Raw genomic sequence first — 18367 nt, forward strand, 5'->3', positions numbered from 1 at the left:
TTATAATGATATATTAATACAACGCAAGTTCAACGAATAATGTTCGTTTTAGGGACCCCAATCTCCCTTTCTGCTCCTTTTTCCAGCCTTCACATCGTCTCAAACTCAGTACACCCAGTGCTCTCTTACCCTCTCCCTTTCAAAAGTAGCTCTAAAATAACACCTGATAAATTCATTGAAACCAGCCTATAAATAGCTGTTAATGTGTTATGTATAATCTTTCCTGGCAGTTTACATTTTAACAATGAAGTAATCAATCAATCAATCAACCAATAACATAGACGCAAAGCCTCTCATTATAAAATTCCAAGATTTAGTGAGACTACCAGCATTGTTCACAATAGTCAAAAAGTGGGAACAACCCAAATATCCATTAAATGATGAACGGATAAACAAAATGTGATACATCCATAGACTGGAATAGTATTTGGCAACAAAAAGGAATGAAGTACTGATACAACGATGGATGAACCTTGAAGACATAATGCTCAGTGAAAGAAAACAGACACAGAAGGTCACATAGGGGCTTCCCTGGTGGCGCAGTTGTTGGGAGTCCGCCTGCCGATGCAGGGGACACGAGTTCGTGCCCCGGCCTGGGAAGATCCCACATGCCGCGGAGCGGCTGGGCCCGTGAGCCATGGCCGCTGAGTCTGCGCGTTCGGAGCCTGTGCTCTGCAATGAGAGAGGCCGCAGCAGTGAGAGGCCCGCGTGCTGCAAAAAAAGCAAAACAAAACAAAACAAAAAAGGTCACATAAAGTTGGCCTTGCCTTTATGATAAGGAAGTTTTTCCTTAAAAAGAATCTGATTCCCTGGCTTGGAGGAAATTTCCTCTTGTTCTTTTCTCAGTGGAAATGGTAAATAAATGGTCAAATTCTTAGAACAACTTTGCAGGTGCCAAATCCTTTGTTTATTGATGACCTTCAGCCTTTTGCGTGTTCACTTTTGCAACTTTTCCTCATCTGCCCCGTTTTTCAAGTCAAATTCTTTTTACAACTATCCAATTGACATTCATCTACTTCTTAGAATTACTTTTCTTTTGGGTGGGGGGGGCATGCAGCTTGCTTGGCTTGCGGGATCTTAGTTCCCTGACCAAGGATTGAACCTTGGCCACGGCAGTGAAAGCGCTGAGTGCTAACCACTGGACCGCCACGGAACTCCCCTTAGAATTACTTTTAAAAGTGGGAAGCCAAAATGAAACAATGTTTTTCTCCATCAGGTCCAAGCAGGAAAACAGAACCCACTCTAGATATATCAAAGAGAAAGAACTTACTGGGAGGAATTACTAACAAAAGAGATGGAAGGACCAAAGAAGTGAAAGGGAGGGAGATGAGGTTATCCAGAGATAACTGGTTCGGGAAGCCTTACCACGCGTGGGACTGGAAAGCGGAAGGGCAAATGGGGTTCCCCTGAACCCAGAAGGGCTGTGCCGCCAGGTTGTTGGAGTTCTAAACACTGTGCTCCTAAGCATCTGTATGTATTCTAATTGATGTTGCTGGAACCCCATGGTGACCCCAACAAAGGGATTTTTTTATGACATGCGGAAACTATGACATAATGTTCAGTGAAAAAGAGCAAAAGTTACATGATGATAATAACTGCCAATTTTTGAGCAATTCCTATGTGCAGGCCTTTTATATACATTATCTCACTTAACAAGATAATTCTCATGGGAACTCTATGGGGTAGGTATTATTATCTCCACTTTACAGGTGAGAGAGTAGAGACTTTAAGAAAGGTTAAATTCCCATTAACATGTGAGTTCACGAAGGAAAGGCTGTATCTCTCTTTTTTTACTCTCAGATTCCCAGTGCTACACAAGAGCTATTTTTTGAATGAATGAAAGTTTCACCACTAATAAGTGACAGGGAGAGAATTCAAATCAGATCTTTCTGTCTTCAGAGTTCATGTTCTTAATCACAGCACACTGATGCCTCTTTAAGTCTAGCATGAGTTCAACTATGGGGGAAAAAATATATATATATGTATGTATGTATGTCAGAGAAGATTAGGGGAAATATATGCTAAACTGTTAACAACGATTACTCTGGTCAGTGGGCTCATAATCAGGATAAATAAATAATTGAATCTGCTTCTTTTCTTAAAAATAAGTGTTGAAGAGAGGCAGGCTTTCCTTTTTCTTCATTGCCATGGCATGTCTGCTGGAGGTTGCCATGGTAGATGGATAGAATGACCATGGCAGAATGGAAAGGCCTTGGTCTCAGCCCAGCTTCTGTGCTCAGCCACAGGTACAGGAACCCGTCGGCCCATGGATTGCACTCTGTTGCTCCTCCTGCTGAATGAATCAGTGCAGATGAGAATAGCACTTTAAGCAGGCATGCTTTTTGATTTTACACTATAAATTCCTAGTTATCATCCATTTCTAGTTTGAGTATCGCGATAGACACGTTGGTGCACCACGCTGAGCTCCCTTAAGTGAAGGGCTTGTTGCCCCAGCAGCTGGGAGTGCTGCTGGCAGGCAGCCTTGAGGTATTGGCCATTTAAGGAGGTGCCTCAGCTGCGGAAAGCCACCTGGCCCAGGTGGCCAGCATCCAATGACTGATGGGTGCAAGGTTATATAGGGCTGGCCATCTTGGCCCAACACAGAACAAAGCTCCAGAACTTCCCGAGGCTGTGGTTGGGCCTGTATGACACATAGACTTTTCCCTCTGCCCAGTTCTGCTTCCTGCCCCTCCCTTTCACGGGAGTGGACACCAAGAACACTTCCTAATAAACCTCCTGTGTCCATCTCAGAGTCTGCTTCCAAGGGAACCCAACCTGTGACAACTCTAATTCTTATTTTTTCACTAAAAATTTGTCTCTTACTCAATAGAGAAAGTGGAACATTATAGGAGGAAAGGAGGAATGGAAGGGCATTTTATAATTTAGAAGATATCAGCACAAATAGCTAGCTTTCCCATTAATCCAAAAAGCTCCATTATCACTAGGCAACTCTGGCTAAGAGAATGTCTAAAGTATCCCTGCTCTCGGAGGAATCTGCAAATGGAAAAGCCTTTCTAACATGCACCTTCCCTAAAAAAATGTAATCTAGTGCGGATATTTTGGGGCTAGTGACCCTTCTGTGCCACTCAAATCCTCTTCCTTGTGGGATGTACTGGTCACAGCGATGTTCCCATTTCTCAACCATCTGCCTACCCAGTGGCCTCAGGCTTTATCCGGCTTGTCACCAAAAGGAATCCTTATAGCTCTTAAGATAAAATGCAAGGACAGCCAAAGTCTGACGATTCTTCTAAAGTAGACTAAATTTCTACAATGTGAAGTGCTTGCTTCAGGGACAGCAATATAAAGTAGAAATATGGAGGCCATGCGCTGTTCCAGAATAGACCAGGGAAGAAAGGAAGTTATTGGAAGCATCTGTTGGTAGTAGCAGGAAGAGAGGCAGGTGGGCCACCACTGGGTCCAGCTAAAGAACCAGGAGGGGGTCGGGGGAGCATCCCAGTCCCCATAAAGTACTCTGTCACAACTCCCTGCTGTCCCCCAGGGCCTCAGGCCTGTTCCCAGCCCACCTATCAACCCATCCCTGACCACTTACCATATTGTACACGTCTACTCCCAGGCCCAGCACCTTCCATCTGCACCTGGTGTTAGGGAAGCAGCCACTTCTGCTACCCTGCAGGTGGGTGGGGGAGAAGAGGAGGGTCCATAGGGAGATGGATCGCTGGCATTCCAAGTCAGAACCTTCAACACATTTTTTACAGAAACACGGCTGTCATACGACAGTGTTTGGGCTCTAGGATACTACTGTACTCCTGGAGCACTGGTTAAATGTGTTTTTCTGGTCCTGACCTGGACCCTTAATCAATCTACGTAATCCTGTTTCTGAGAAAAAAATGCCATCAATTTAAAAATAAACTTTTGGAGCAAATCCTCTTTGTAAGTGGAAGCCTCTCTCCCCCTCCCCCTCCTCCCCTTCCTCCTCCTCCTTTCCCTCTCCCTCTCTTCCCCCTCATACACACACACACACACACACACACACACACACACACACACCCCAACCATTAATTAAAGGACCTAACCCTTACAATTTTCTAAAAATATAAGTTCCAGATAATATGCATTGATTTCCTTCATTCATTAAGCTGTAACAAATTTCTATAGACAGAACGTACAAGGAAGGAAGTCTGTGTGCAGGCCCACCCCTGCAGCAGTGCGCTCAGATTATACACACATGCCCTCAGCTCGCTTTGAGCTCCGCTGCTCACCAGCAGGGTAACCCTGAACAAGTAACTTCCCCTCTTTAAGTCTTGGTTTCCTCGTAATTGTACCTTCCTTAGATTAGCTAGAACTCAAAAAGGATCAGGTTTTATTACCATAAAGCGACTACCACTGAAATAACTGCAACCAGGCCTATATTTACTCAGCCCCCAAAAGGCTTCTTTGCCTCTATTTCAGATTAAATATGGTTCCAAAAGGTTTCTTTCAAAATGTCAAATTGGGGAAAAGACTTAGTCATAGTTAAACAATTTGAGGGAGCAATGGTGCCAAATTGACACCATCTGGGAAATCCTCTGTCTATATTTAATGCTTAATCTTCTCACTGTTTTGTTTTGGTTTTTTTTTTGCTTTGCATTTTGTCCTGTTGAAAGCATCCAGTTGTGGTGGTGTCTGTTACTCAGATACCCGAGTCATAAAAATGTGCAAATCACGAGCAAAACCCTGACCTCATACTCTCTTTCCAAATTTGTGCACTTTGCTTCTTTTGTAACCCACATAAAAGTCAGCGCCTCACATAATCCAGTCTCCATACTGAATGGCATTCAAAGCAGCACAGCTCAGCCTCCAAAAGTAACTAAACTTCAATGGAGTCCCTGAGAGAGTGCCAAGGCAGGCCCAGTTTGCAACTCCTGTAATACTTATAATCCAGTTTTCCCCTTCTTCTCACTTGCAATATCTCTCCCATCATGTACGTGCCATGGATTTCTCAATCCCTCATTCTCCACTTAATATTTTTAAAAAATCTCTCTATAACAGCTAAACTATATGATGTTTTCCCTTTTTGACTGACCTCCATGCCCCCAGTTCAACCTTTTCTTCTCCCTGCCAGCAGCTCTTGCTCCCTTTTCCAAAGTAACATTAAATCAGTCATGTGCCTTGCCATTCTCCAGCTCTTTCTCTTCATTACAAACTTTTTCACTGGAGGGGTATCATGGAAGGAATTGAGTTACACCAAAATTCGTATATTGGAGCTCTGACCCCCCCCCCCCGTGTAACTGTATGTGAATATAGGGCCTTTAAAGAGGTAATTAAGGTTAAATGAAGCCCTTAGGGTGGGTTTGAATCCGATATGACTGGTGTCTTTATAAGAAAAAGAAGAGACGCCAGGGATGTGCATGCACAGAGGAAAGGCCATGTGAGGACACAGCAAGAAGGCAGCTGTCTGCAAGCCAAGGAGAGAAGCCTCATGAGAAACCAAACCTGCTGACATCTTGATCTTGAACTTTCCAGAACTATGAGAAAATAAATTTCTGTTGTTTAAGTCACCCAGTCTGTGTTACTTTGTATGGCAGCCCTAGCAAACTAATACAAAGGGCCTAGGGCAACAAGTTGGTCTAGGCAAGCTTTCCCTAAAAACTGTATGTTTACATGGACACACTGTATTTTTATTTAGACTGTGTATTTATTTAAGTTAGATTTCATGATGGTGAGGGTTGAAAATATTATTTTGCAGCATTCAAGCCCCCCCCACAAGGCCCCTCTTTCCATGACCAAATCCATCTAAACCCCACCTCCTTTAATCTGAGATATTTGAGCATCCTGCTCCACTCTCTGACCTAATTTCTCATCATTTCCCAGCTCTGAAGTCTGCTCGATCCTAATCAAGCAAACCTGCCTCCTTTGACCATGGGCAGCTGGCCTCTATGACTGGACCTCAGCATACTTTGTGTCCCTTCCCTCCAGCCTCATCTTCATCAAAGAAATGCTCATGCCATTGACCATAAGCCTCAGTAGTTAGCACACGTACTTAGAGCACTGTGCCCAAACAAAAGAGATACACACTTCCCCCTCCATATTCGTGTGCTAGGGCCGCAGTAAAAAGTACCGCAGATTGAGGGGCTTAAACAACAGCAATTTATTGATTCACAGCTCTGGAGGCCAGAGGCCTGAAGACAAGTTGTCGGCAGGGTTGGTTCCTCTCCTTCTGAGAGCTGTGAGGGAGGATCCTCTTCCCTCCATGGCTTCTGCAGGCAACCCTTGGCGTTCCTTGGCTTGTAGATGCATCACTCCATTCTCTACCTTCATGTTCACGTGGTGTTCTCCCTGTATGTGTGTCTATGTCCGAAATTTTCCCCTTTTATAAGGATACCACTCATACTGGGTTAGGAGCCCACGCCAGTATGACCTCATATTAACCAATTACATCCGCACGACCCTATTTCCAAATAAGGTCACGTTCTGAGGTACTGGGTGTTAGGGCTTCAACATATGAATTTTGAGGGGAGAACATAATTCCACCCAGAACACCCACCTTATACAAAAATATCTCTGAAGTTTGCCAGAGCACTTCCTCCTCCTCCCTGGGAGTTGAAGACAAGAGGGGAAAAGGCAGAAAACACCATGGTAGAAAGGCCACTCCATTTTCAGAGAGGATTTGTGAGCATAACTGTCTCTGTACCTCAGCCTCCTTATTAGTGATGTGAAGGGGCTGGGGAGTACTAGCTTGCTGATAACACTCCTAATTCCAAAAAAAAGTACAAAAAAAAGTACTTCAATTTCAATAATGAAAGGAGGTGAAGTTAAAAGTTCCATAGACTTATTCTGATGGTCATTTTGTAATATATACAGATATCAAATCATTACTTTGTACACCTGAAACTCAGTTAACGTTATGCCAATTATACCTCAACTTTAAAAAACTTTAAATTTAAATTTAAAAAAATATATATGTATACCAGACCTTTCCACTCACATATTTAAAACCCTCCAGTATGTAAATCCACTATACTTCAATAAAAATAAATAAATAAACTTAAATACGTAAGTGAATAAATAAAACTCTCTGGTGACTTCCCATCATAAAAAAAAAAAAAGAGTTCTAGAGCAGGAGTTCTTACCCTGAGGTCCATAGATTTATTTCCAGGGGGCGGGGTGTCTATGGCTCCCCCAGATTACATGCAGAATGCGGATTGGTCATGTGCACCCCTCTGCCTTTCTTAGGAGACAGTCCATATTTTTCATCAGATTTTCAAAAAGGCCATGCCTCCAAAAATTTACAATCTTTGGGAGGTTGAAAGGCTCACGTCTGGCAGAACTGACCACACAGCAACCACCAAGCAGCGCCGCCATGGGCTGAGGCCTCCCATGATCACCTATAACTTTTCTTAGGAATGGGTCTCTCTGACTCAGCTTTTCCTGCCTGTCGCCTGTCATTACCACTTCTGCTTTCATCCCTGACTTGATTTCACTCAGCCTGCCCCGCCCACCTCATCACTGATGAGGCTCCACTTCTTTGTGGGTCAATCCCCCTGTATTGTATTGTTTATTTATGTATTCATTTATTTGTTTGTTTGTTTATTTTTGGCTGCGTTGGGTCTTAGTTGTGGCACACGGGATATTCTTTGAGGTATGCGAGATCTTTCATTGTGGCACACGGGCTTCTCTCTAGTTGTGGCATGCAGGTTTTCTCTTCTCTAGTTGTGGCGCTGGGACGTGGGTCGCGTGGGCTCCGTAGTTTGCTGCACATGGGCTCTACTGGAGGCATGCCAGCTCAGTAGTTGTGGCATGGGCTTAGTTGCCCCGCCGGCATATGGGATCTTAGTCCCCTGATCAGAGATCGAACCCACGTCCCCTGCATTGTAAGGCGGATTCTTTACCAGTGGACCACCAGGGAAGTCCCCCACTGCATTCTAAACCAAATTATTTAATCTCTCCCTACCTCCATCTCCTGGCCTCAGCTGAAAACTGTGTCTATCCAGATACCAAGTCCCCAGATCTCCAAATCTTCCCTTTATAAGACATCAGAGAGGGTCACGGTGGGGCAAGGTTCTGACCCCTGAGCTGCTGCACACTTTCCCCCTCCCCACCTTGGGAGTTTAGCTGGACTGAGGTGGAAGGTAAAGGGTGGGACCTTGGGAGCCTGGGTGCAAAGGAGAGCAAGCAGGTTTAGAATCTGGGAACTGGACCAGGTTCCTGTTAGGAGCAACATGGGTTATGTAGAACCAGCGGGACAAACCTAGTCAGAGTCCCTGGAGACTCCAGTGGAGACCAAATACAGCCATTTGTTCCAAAGGCCAGAGACAGGATCTAGATTGTCTTGTAAGGCTAAGAGTTACACGTCAGAAGGAGACCAAACTCGGATGAAAAGCAAGTCAGAAACAAGCGAGAAGGATCCAGGACCACGATCATGGTTGGTCTAAGATATTCTTTTTTTTTTTTTTTTTTGCGGTACGCGGGTCTCTCACTGTTGTGGCCTCTCCCGTTGTAGAGCATAGGCTCCGGACGCACAGGCCCAGCGGCCATGGCTCACGGGCCCAGCCGCTCCGCAGCATGTGGGATCCTCCTGGACCGGGGCACGAACCCATGTCCCCTGCATCGGCAGGCGGACTCCCAAGCACTGCGCCACCAGGGAAGCCCCTAAGATATTCATTTTTATAACGGCACTAGAGTGGTTAAGAACATAGTTCAAATTTCAGCTCAGCCATTTCCCAGCTGACCTTGGACAAGTTACTTAAGTACTTCATGCCTCAGTTTACTCATCTAAGTGAAGTGAAGCGATGAGTTCAGTAACATTTAGCTTCTCTGAAGTTTCTCTTGAATAGAATTTCTAAACAGAAACACTTGAGCTGATGTATTGCTTAAGTCTGCTTTGAGGGACTTCCCTGGTGGCGCAGTGGTTAAGAATCCGCCCGCCAATGCAGGGGACATGGGTTCGATCCCTGGTCCGGGAAGATCCCACATGCTGCGGAGCAACAAAGCCCGTGTGCCACAACTACTGAGCCTGTGCTCTAGAGCCCGTGAGCCACAACTACTGAGCCCACGTGCCACAACTACTGAAGGCCATGTGCCTAGAGCCCGTGCTCCACAGCAAGAGAAGCCACCGCAACGAGAAAACTGCGCACCACAACGAAGAGTAGCCACCGCTCGCCCCAACCAGAAAAAGCCCGTGCACAGCAACGAAGACTCAGCGCAGCCAAAAAAAAAAAAAAAAAGTCTGCTTTGGGCATACATGTACTATATAAGCACATATACCTTTATCTGTTTGTGCATGAAAACTTCAAGGATTCAGTACAAGATCAATTTAAGTAATAATATATTTGGCATGATGTTTTTCTCAGCTAATTACTATTAAAGGGTATTTAAGATTTGTATTTCTTCCAAAGAAATTTTTTAAAATTTTAATAAAAGAGAGGCAAACTCCTTCCCTTGGTGCTTATGATTTAAATCCTTCCCGCCCTCTTCCCAGTTATTAGCCCTACAAGATTCCTTCCCTTTCCAGCTCTTGAACCTACATTGGTTCTTTTCTCCTCTCTTCAATTACACACAGGTCTTCACTATCCTGGAAAAGCCTTTCACCGCTTCCTCTAGTTACCATCCCATTTCTCTGTTCTTTACTTCTGTACTTCTTGAACACATAATCAATATTCCCTGCTTATTGCTGAAAATATCGTGGTGCCGACAGAATGAAAATATGAAGACAAAGCAGGAGTGATGTGTGGAGCCAGTTTTGCAAAATCTGATCTAACTCGATAACTATTAACTGCATTAGTCACTGTGTTAGGCCCCCAGGATACAAAGTGAATCAAACATGGCAGGTAAGGGCTTCCCTGGTGGCGCAGTGGTTGAGAATCTGCCTGCTAATGCAGGGGACATGGGTTCGAGCCCTGGTCTGGGAGGATCCCACATGCCTCGGAGCAACTAGGCCCGTGAGCCACAACTACTGAGCCTGCGTGTCTGGAGCCTGTGCTCCGCAACAGGTGGGGCCGCGATAGTGAGAGGCCCGCGCACGGCAATGAAGAGTGGCCCCTGCTTGCCACAACTAGAGAAAGCCCTCGCACAGAAACGAAGACCCAGCACAGGAAAAGTAAATTAATTAATTAATAAGCTCCTACCCCCCAACATCTTAAAAAAAAAAAAAAAACATGGCAGGTTCAGGAATGGGCTCCAGGTCACAGATAATAATTGATGGAGCCCAGATTCAAACTTAGGTGTGTGACCCCACAATCTTCTTTGGATGGGTTTATCTGATGGCCAATGGAGAAGCAAGAAATGTGCCATGGGGTTTCAGAGGAAGACATGCTTAATTATTAGTGCCATTTCAAGATAGACAAGAAGTGAGAGGACTGGGAAAATGAGAGCTTCTGAAGAAAACTAAAGATTGTCCAAGATTCTAGGTCCTCCTGGGTGTCTGTGACTAGCCAGAGCTGAGAGAAAGCTAGAGAACATTAGAAGCTCTTCTGGACTAGATTCTATCCTGTTCAAAGGACGCTAGGTGGGCAAGCAGTTGGCAATGCCCATGCAAACCTGGCTCTCCTCTTGCGCTGGTCAGCATGGCCTTAGAGGCCATACTCTCTCCACCATCTGCTTCTCCCTTTCTCTCTTTCCCTGGTTCCTTGTATCTTCCTATCCTTATTCTCTGAGAAAAGGCCTTTGGTGCACCATTTTTTCTCTTAATCATTCATCTCAAAAAGTATATATTGTACAATCCCGTGGTTTTTAAGACTGCACCCAAATCTGAATCAGCATCTGTGACTTGCCTCCCAAGCCCCCAGTCTCAAATCTCCTGCTTAATGGATTGGCCACTTAGATGTCACTTTAGTCTCAAAATTTATACAAGTGAACTTCTTCTAATGTTTCCCAAAGCTTCCTGCCCTTCCCAATGCCATTTACTGTCCTGAAGGACATCACTATTCTCCCAACCCTTAGAGCCCTCTTCAGTTTCTCTTTAGTCTTCTGGATGTATCAGTTGTTGAGTTCTGTCAATGATTTCCCAGTTTCTTTTCATTTCTTCCTTATTTCCACTCCTGGGCCCATGATCATAGCTCAGTCCATGACCTCTGCATGTCATTCAACAATGACTTTGACCTCTGAACAGCTTCTCCTGCCTCTGGCTATCTCTCCCCTTCAGTCCACCCTGTGTGGAGTTGCCAAGCAGATTGCCTAAATCACAGCTTGGATCCTGTCACTGTTTGGCTAAGAAAAGCCCTGACTGTCCGTACTCTACTCTACAAAGAAAGATCCAGGCTCCTCAAGGGACTGTGGAGACCTTTTGTAGCTGCTCTTTCCCTGGCAGGTAGAGGCACAAGCAGAATGATCCAGATGGGGAGAAGCTTCGGACTTAACAGAGTCCTGCTCCAACCAGCTTGCCATCCTGGGCCAGAACTTTGGACTTACCCAACCCTCTGCTGGCCATCCAGGATGCCCCACTCTGTGACTGCTGTGATCTGACACATTCTGTTTCCACTGTTTGGAGTACTAACCCTGTTCCCGCCCACTATAGAGATGCCAGGCAGCATGAAGATCCCATCCCAATAAGGACCTACTCTATAGCACAGGGAACTCTATTCAATACTCTTTAATGGCCTATCTGGGAAAAGAATCTAAAAAAGAGTAGATATATGTATACATTTAACTGATTCACTTTGCTGTACACCTGAAACCAACAACATTGTAAATCAACTATACTCCAATAAAAATTAAAAAAAAAAAGAAGACCCCATTCCATCCCCACCCTTCCAGGAAGCTTTCTCAGAATCTTCTCAGTGCTTCTCCCCTCTTCAGACCGTCTCTCAAGCAGTCATTTGAGCATTAATCTTCTACTGCCATCACTAGATTTGTTGCACTGGCATGCCGAATTGTCAGTTTTCTCCACATCTTTGTATGGTCAGCACCAAGCAAGCACTAACATATAAAAAGTTATATTTAATGACTCTGCACAATAGATAACCTTGTTAAACTTTTAAATATTTTAAACATATGAAGAATAAAGACACCAATATAACAGACAACCAAACTACAAACACCCAGATTTAACAGATGCTAATATTTAACAAAATTTGCTTCAGAAATCTTTTTTTTTTTTTTGTCTGCGTTGGGTCTTTGTTGCTGCGCATGGGCTTTCTCTAGTTGCGGTGAGCAGGGGCTACTCTTCATTGCGGTTCACGGGCTTCTCTTTGCGGTGGCTTCTCTTGTTGCAGAGCACGGACTCTAGGTGCGTGGGCTTCAATAGCTGTAGCACGCGGGCTCTAGAGCACAGGCTCCGTAGTTGTGGCACACGGGCTTACTTGCTCCGCAGCATGTGGGATCTTCCCGGACCAGGGCACGAACCTGTTTCCCCTGCATTGGCAGGCAGATTCTTAACCACTGTGCTACCAGGGAAGTCCCCAGAAATCTTAAAAAAGAAAATTAAAATGTTACAGAGGACAATTAAAGCCTGCCTCCTCCTCCAACCCACAGATATACTTGTTCCTCCCCTTTCTCTCCAGAGGTCACCACTGTCCTCTTCCCATGAATGTTTGTACTTTTAACGATATATGTATATTTCTATAATTGTGTGCTTTAAAATTTTACACAAATATTTTGTATCTATCTGTTCTGATGTGACTTTTTTTCCACCTAATGTTCTGTTTTTGAGATTTATTCATTGTGCCATTATAGCAGTTGAATCAGTCAGTCCCTATGAGAAAGAGATGGGGAACCTGAAAGATTTAACTGAAGGGACTCTTTCTAGACATGTGGGGGGAGTTCTTTGGCTGCTGGGGAGTGACCTTTATTACAAAGCAAGGTGACAAATTAATGCCCAGAAAGGCATTATGATGGTGAAATGTGTTGCCTCCCAAGAGCATTTGTGTTTTAAGCAGTAATTTAAATGGCTGGAGTTCTAACAATGGATTTTAAGACAATTTCAGAGAACCTTTCTGACACTTAACACATATAAAAGCAACTTCTTTCTCCCCTTCCAGAGGAAAGTCCTTGTCTTCTTTTTCACCACTTCCTCCACAAGCTTATTTTATTTTTTCCTCATCCAGGAGAGCTCCTAATCTTCTGACCTTGGAGGTGTAGATTTTAAATAGGTCCACAGCTAGCTGAAGACTGCTGTGTTCCCTCCTTCTGGTTTCCGGGGCTTCCTCCTGGCTGCAGGAAAAACAGTGGCTTTTAGTGTTGACCCACAGTGCCATCTGCTGCCTGAAAGTGGGAGACATCACAGGTTCCTTCAGCGCATATTTTCCAGGAGCAGTTTTTTTCTTAAAGGGGACAAACATCATTTTGGTTTGGTTTGGCTTGCTTTGTTTTGTAACACTCATGAACATATGCACTTCTACGTAACTGAAAAATTTTCCAAAGCTTTTCGTCAGCTAAGAAGACATTGCCCAAGGAGTGGATTCTGTCTCAGGGGGTCTGAATCTGAGATTGTGCATTTCTAACAAGCTCTCAGGTGATGCCAAGGCCCCTGGTCCCGGGACCACATTTGAGTAGTGAAGGGATAGAACAGAGTAGTACGTGCGCCTGGGCAGGGGACTTTTACAGATAACCCTCCTTGGAGGTGTAGATTTAAAATAGGTCCAGATCCTGTACCAGATTGCTGATTGATTTTGTGTTTCCCCGGCTTCCTCCTAGCTGCGCAGAACCGTCACTTATACTTGTCCCACAGTGCCATCTATTGTCTGAGAGTGGCAGGCACCTGAAAGTTACTTTACTGTGTACAGTGTTTTATCAGGCGAGTTCCTTCTCTAGAAGGGAACAGAGATCATTTGTTTCTTTGGTGTTTTGTTTTGAAACACTAATAAGCTTCTGCAGTTCTGTATAACTAAAACTTTTTAAAAGCCTAAAAGTACTTCTGGAACATTTAAATAAGGGTTTTAGAATTTCTTTGAGCACCTGAATGATCTAAAGTTTTGATTTTTATTGTCTTCATTTGACGGTGCCAGAAATGAGGTCTTCATTCAGTTAGGCTGTTGGGGGAGGAAAAATCATTTTCCCTCTACCCTTCTAGGTTCTTGGCTGAGACCTTCCTGTAATATGACAGATTAACAAGAGAAAAGCAAAGAGAAGTTTAATAATATATACCCTCCTGTATAAATGGGAGAGACCCAGAAAAAATGAGTAACTCTTGGAAATGGCCCAAGCCATCACCTTAAATACCTTCTCCAGCTAAAGACAAAAGAAGATGTTGGTGGGGGTAGGTTATCAGGCAAAGCACAGAAAACAAAGGTAAGGGTGTTATGCAGATTTAAGTCCAAGCCTTGTCAATTGGTAAGCGTTTCTAGAGATTTAGAGTCCTCCTTTTCCTGGTACAGAGAGGGAGACAGCCTTACAAATGGAGATTTCCCTTATAAATATAAATGTCTCTTATCAGAAGGTAACTTCTTCTGGGTTTTCAGAGCTTTTCCTGTCTGCTGTTTCTTAAAAATAACAAGCTCAAAATAATCCTTATGCCAAAGGGGCATATTTAGGGGTAATATATTCTGTTCCCCTTCAAGGCTTTCACCCCATCAGTATTTTTGGAGCATCTACTGGGGGCGAAGTTCTGTGCCTAGACCTCTGCAGGGATTTGTAGGTAATGAGAGCTCCCCAGGGATGGAGCTGGAGCAGTACAAAATCCAGGTGGAGCGTGAGGGAGCTGCTGGAGAGCCAAGCTTCCCCTTGGGAGAGAGAAAACTCAGAGGGGCTTCTTGCTGCTGTTTGGGGAAAGATACCAGAGAGGGACCATCTCTTTCCTTCCCAGGTCTGGAAAGTAATCATCTCTAGCAGGGGTATTTACAGGCCACACCCAGCATCAGGGCACCAACCAGAAAGCCCTTCTCACCAAAGCATCAGTTGTGGCTTTGAGTCAGGATGCTCTAGTCTGCAAAACCTCCATTGTATTTTGTACGGAAGCAGTGAAAGTGCCTCTCTTTCCACTTGGAGTGACCGTTTGTCACAGGGTACAAATTCAGGATTGCTTTTGTGCCAAACTCCTACAGAGTTCATAATGAAACCATTTTCCCACTTAAAAAAAAAAATCCTCCTCCCTTACCCACAAGACCTAGGCCTGGTTCTAAGGGAGCAAGGCCACGAGATAAATTTGGGTGATCAGTTTCTTTCTGGGGGTTACTCCTCACACCGTCAAAGCTCTGTCACTGCACCAAGTTTGATCCTCTGTTTCTGTAGGATGAATTTGTTCCTGGGAGGCTCCCCAAGCTGTGCCTGGGTTCGTGCCCTTTCAGTTGCAAGAGTTAGAAACCCAAGTCATCTGGCTTAAGGAAAAAAAGGGGGGGGTTTGTGTCACTGGGAAATCTGGGGGTGACCCTCAGGCATGGATGGATCCAGGGGCCCACAGGATGTTAACAGAACTTTCTCTGTTTTAACCCTTGGTTCTGCTTTTTTCTCTGCTTGGCTTCATTCTCTCCTCCATGTGGTTGGAAACGTGAGCAGCAAAATCTTCAGACTTATAACATTGCAGCTTGAGAGCCAAGGAAAATGAGAGTGACTCTCATTCCCAGCACCCACATATGTAATTCTCAGAGATGCATTCTAACAAGCCTCATTTGAGACATATGCTCATACCTTGAACCAATCAGTGGCTAAGGGGATGTGGTAGTGAAGTCAAGTGCTGCAGTAGTCTGCCTCCATGATGGTCCCCAACGATCCCCACCTCTTGGTATGAATGCTCTTGTGTAACGTCCCCCCCACATTGTATCAGGTTAGTCTGTACAACCAATGGAAAAATGCAGATGTGCCGATATGTGACTTCTGACACCAGGTTATAAAAGACCCTGCAGCTTCCTGTGGGTCTTTCTCTCAGATCATTCCCTCTGGGAGAAGCCAGCTGCCATGTCCTGAGGAGAGACCCACGTGGTTAGGAACTAAGGTCTCTGGGCAACAGCCAGCAAGGAACTGAGGCGTTCTGCTAACAGCCACCAGCCTTCAGAGGACTGTAGTCCTGGCCAACATCTGGACTGCTACCTCATGAGACGCCCTGAGCCAGAGCCACCTAGCTAAGCTGCTTCCAAATTCTTGATCCATAGAAATTGTGAGATAATAAATGTTTCCTGTTGTGAGCTACTAAGTTCTAAAGGAATTAGTTATGCAGCAATAGACGGCTAGCCCATATGCCAACCTTCGTGGTCAGGGAAATCAGGTAATATAGTTGAAAGCCCCATCAAAACCAGAGCCAAACCAAAGGACCTGAGTGGAAGTTTCCCAAAGGAAAGCTGTGTTGTCAATACCTTAAAAATGGAGATCTTGCTGATCTTTGAAATGATGCTGGACAGGCCAAAATAACACTTGTCTAATACCATTCTTCATACAAGCAGGCATTCAGCCACCTGCCAGGCCTTCAAACCTGCCCAGGTTGGCCTGAAGCTCAATGGTGGCCTTGGCTCCAGTTACTACTACTACTACTAGAGGATTAATTATTAAATATACAAAGATATTTCTGGTCCTAATTTTCCCTGTTACCAAGAGATGGGTCTTGGTTGCCAGATGGGTGACTGTGGACAAGTTACCTGTCTAAGACTCAGCTTCCTCATCTGTAAAATGGGGTAACAGTTGTATCCACCTCTTGGGGTGATGGTGAGGATTAAATAAACATATGTGCATAGCCCAGTACTTCCCATGTGGTAAATCCCAAATATATGTTGCCGTTAGAGTATCTGGATTGGTCCTAAATGCAATCACAAGGGTCCTTAAGAGAGGGAGGCAGAGGGAGATTACACACACAGGGGAGAAGACAACGTTGCCACGGAAGTAGAGGTTTGAGTGGTGCTGCCATGTGCCAAGGAATGCTGGCAGCCCCAAGAAGGAGGAAGAGGCAAGAAACAGTCTCCCCCAGAGTCTCTAGAGGGAGCATGGACCTGTTGACAACTTGATTTCAGCCCAGTGAAACTGCTTTCAAACTTCTAGCCTCCAGAATTGTGAGAGAATAATTGCCTGTTATTTTAAGCCACCAAGTTTGTGGTAATTACAACAGCCACAGAAAACTAATACAGTATTATTATCTAAAAAGTCACCTACAGCTGTCCAGTCCATGGCAGGCGATGTAAAAGAAGATGCAGAAATGGGAGTGGTTTTGTAATTAGACTTCATTGTTCCTGAACTTTCCTATGAAATATACAGAAATAACCTATATTACAGAGACATAGGTATTCACTTTTACCTTGCAAGCTAAAGAAATTTAAAAAAACTTGGCAGAATATTTGACCTGAAAGTTCTAAAGAGAGAAAAAGAGATTTTAAAATGCTGCTTATGCTTCTTTACTACCAATGGCATAAACTTCTGTGAGGTCTACTCTCCTAAAAAAAACTTTAAATTGTATAAACACATTAGTTTTGGATCTCTTTTCTGACAATTGTCATTAGAATGCTTCTTTATCAACTTATCACCTTCAAATTTTGGTAGACTGAGAATATTGCTAGTAAAATTTGTCAGTGGAGCAAAGACTTATCTAAGCCATCTATTCAAATTCTGTTTGCAGACTTCTATTTCAGGAATGTAATTAAAATCCATTACAGAAGATTGAATTCTCACAGGATCTAATCTCTGCTGGCCAATCTCTTTTGTGAATTCCATTCCAATGCTATATTAACTACACGTCACATTTAATTAAAACTCCTACTTTGTGGTCCTTCTCCTACACTCTATGCCTTGATATTCCTAAGTTGAACCTGTCATTGCTTTGTATGTGCATCATGCGCATGTTTTGTACTTACAGGCAGTTCTACAGTGTAGAAAATTAGAATTTGTGCCTTGAAATTCATAATGTCTGGGGGACTCTTTCCAGCAAATGTTGCCCCGTTGATGGAGGATCAGTAGCTCTAATATCTTGGTTCGCACCAAGCCACCTTCAAAACTACCCTATCCTGGGTGCTAGGGCAAAGTATGTTAGAAGTGCAGGGCACAGTTGCCTGGGTGTTATACAGACAAAGACCCAGATGGTACGGCCATAGAGACAAGAGCTCCTGCTGCCCATTGATTTAATTGTTGTGTGTGGATACCAAAAATAGAAGCAGATTTTACCTCTCCTTTCGTGGCGTCCCACTAATGACATAAAGATGGATCAAATGTTAAAACTTCCAGAGCTTAAAAATCCTGACTTCACAGTAATTGAGCTCCTTTAAAATTGTCATGACAGTGTGACACAATGACAAAGGAGGTGGTCGTGAGAGACACAAACCTAGCAGAACAGCAACAGGCGAAAGAGAGAGGACTGCAGCCCATATGCCCAATACGTAGACACCATACAGGGTAGGTGACTGGGCCAACACTCATGTGCGTGAGGGGATCTGAATGTGAGATCTTCTTTGTTTGTTTTTTGTTGTTGTTTTTGCGGTACGCGGGCCTCTCACTGCTGCGGCCTCTCCCGCCGCGGAGCACAGGCTCCAGACGCGCAGGCCCCGCGGCCATGGCTCACGGGCCCAGCCACTCCGCAGCATGT

This window comes from Mesoplodon bidens (assembly GCF_964165515.1).
Source record: "Mesoplodon bidens genome assembly, chromosome: X".
NCBI lineage: Eukaryota > Metazoa > Chordata > Mammalia > Artiodactyla > Ziphiidae > Mesoplodon > Mesoplodon bidens.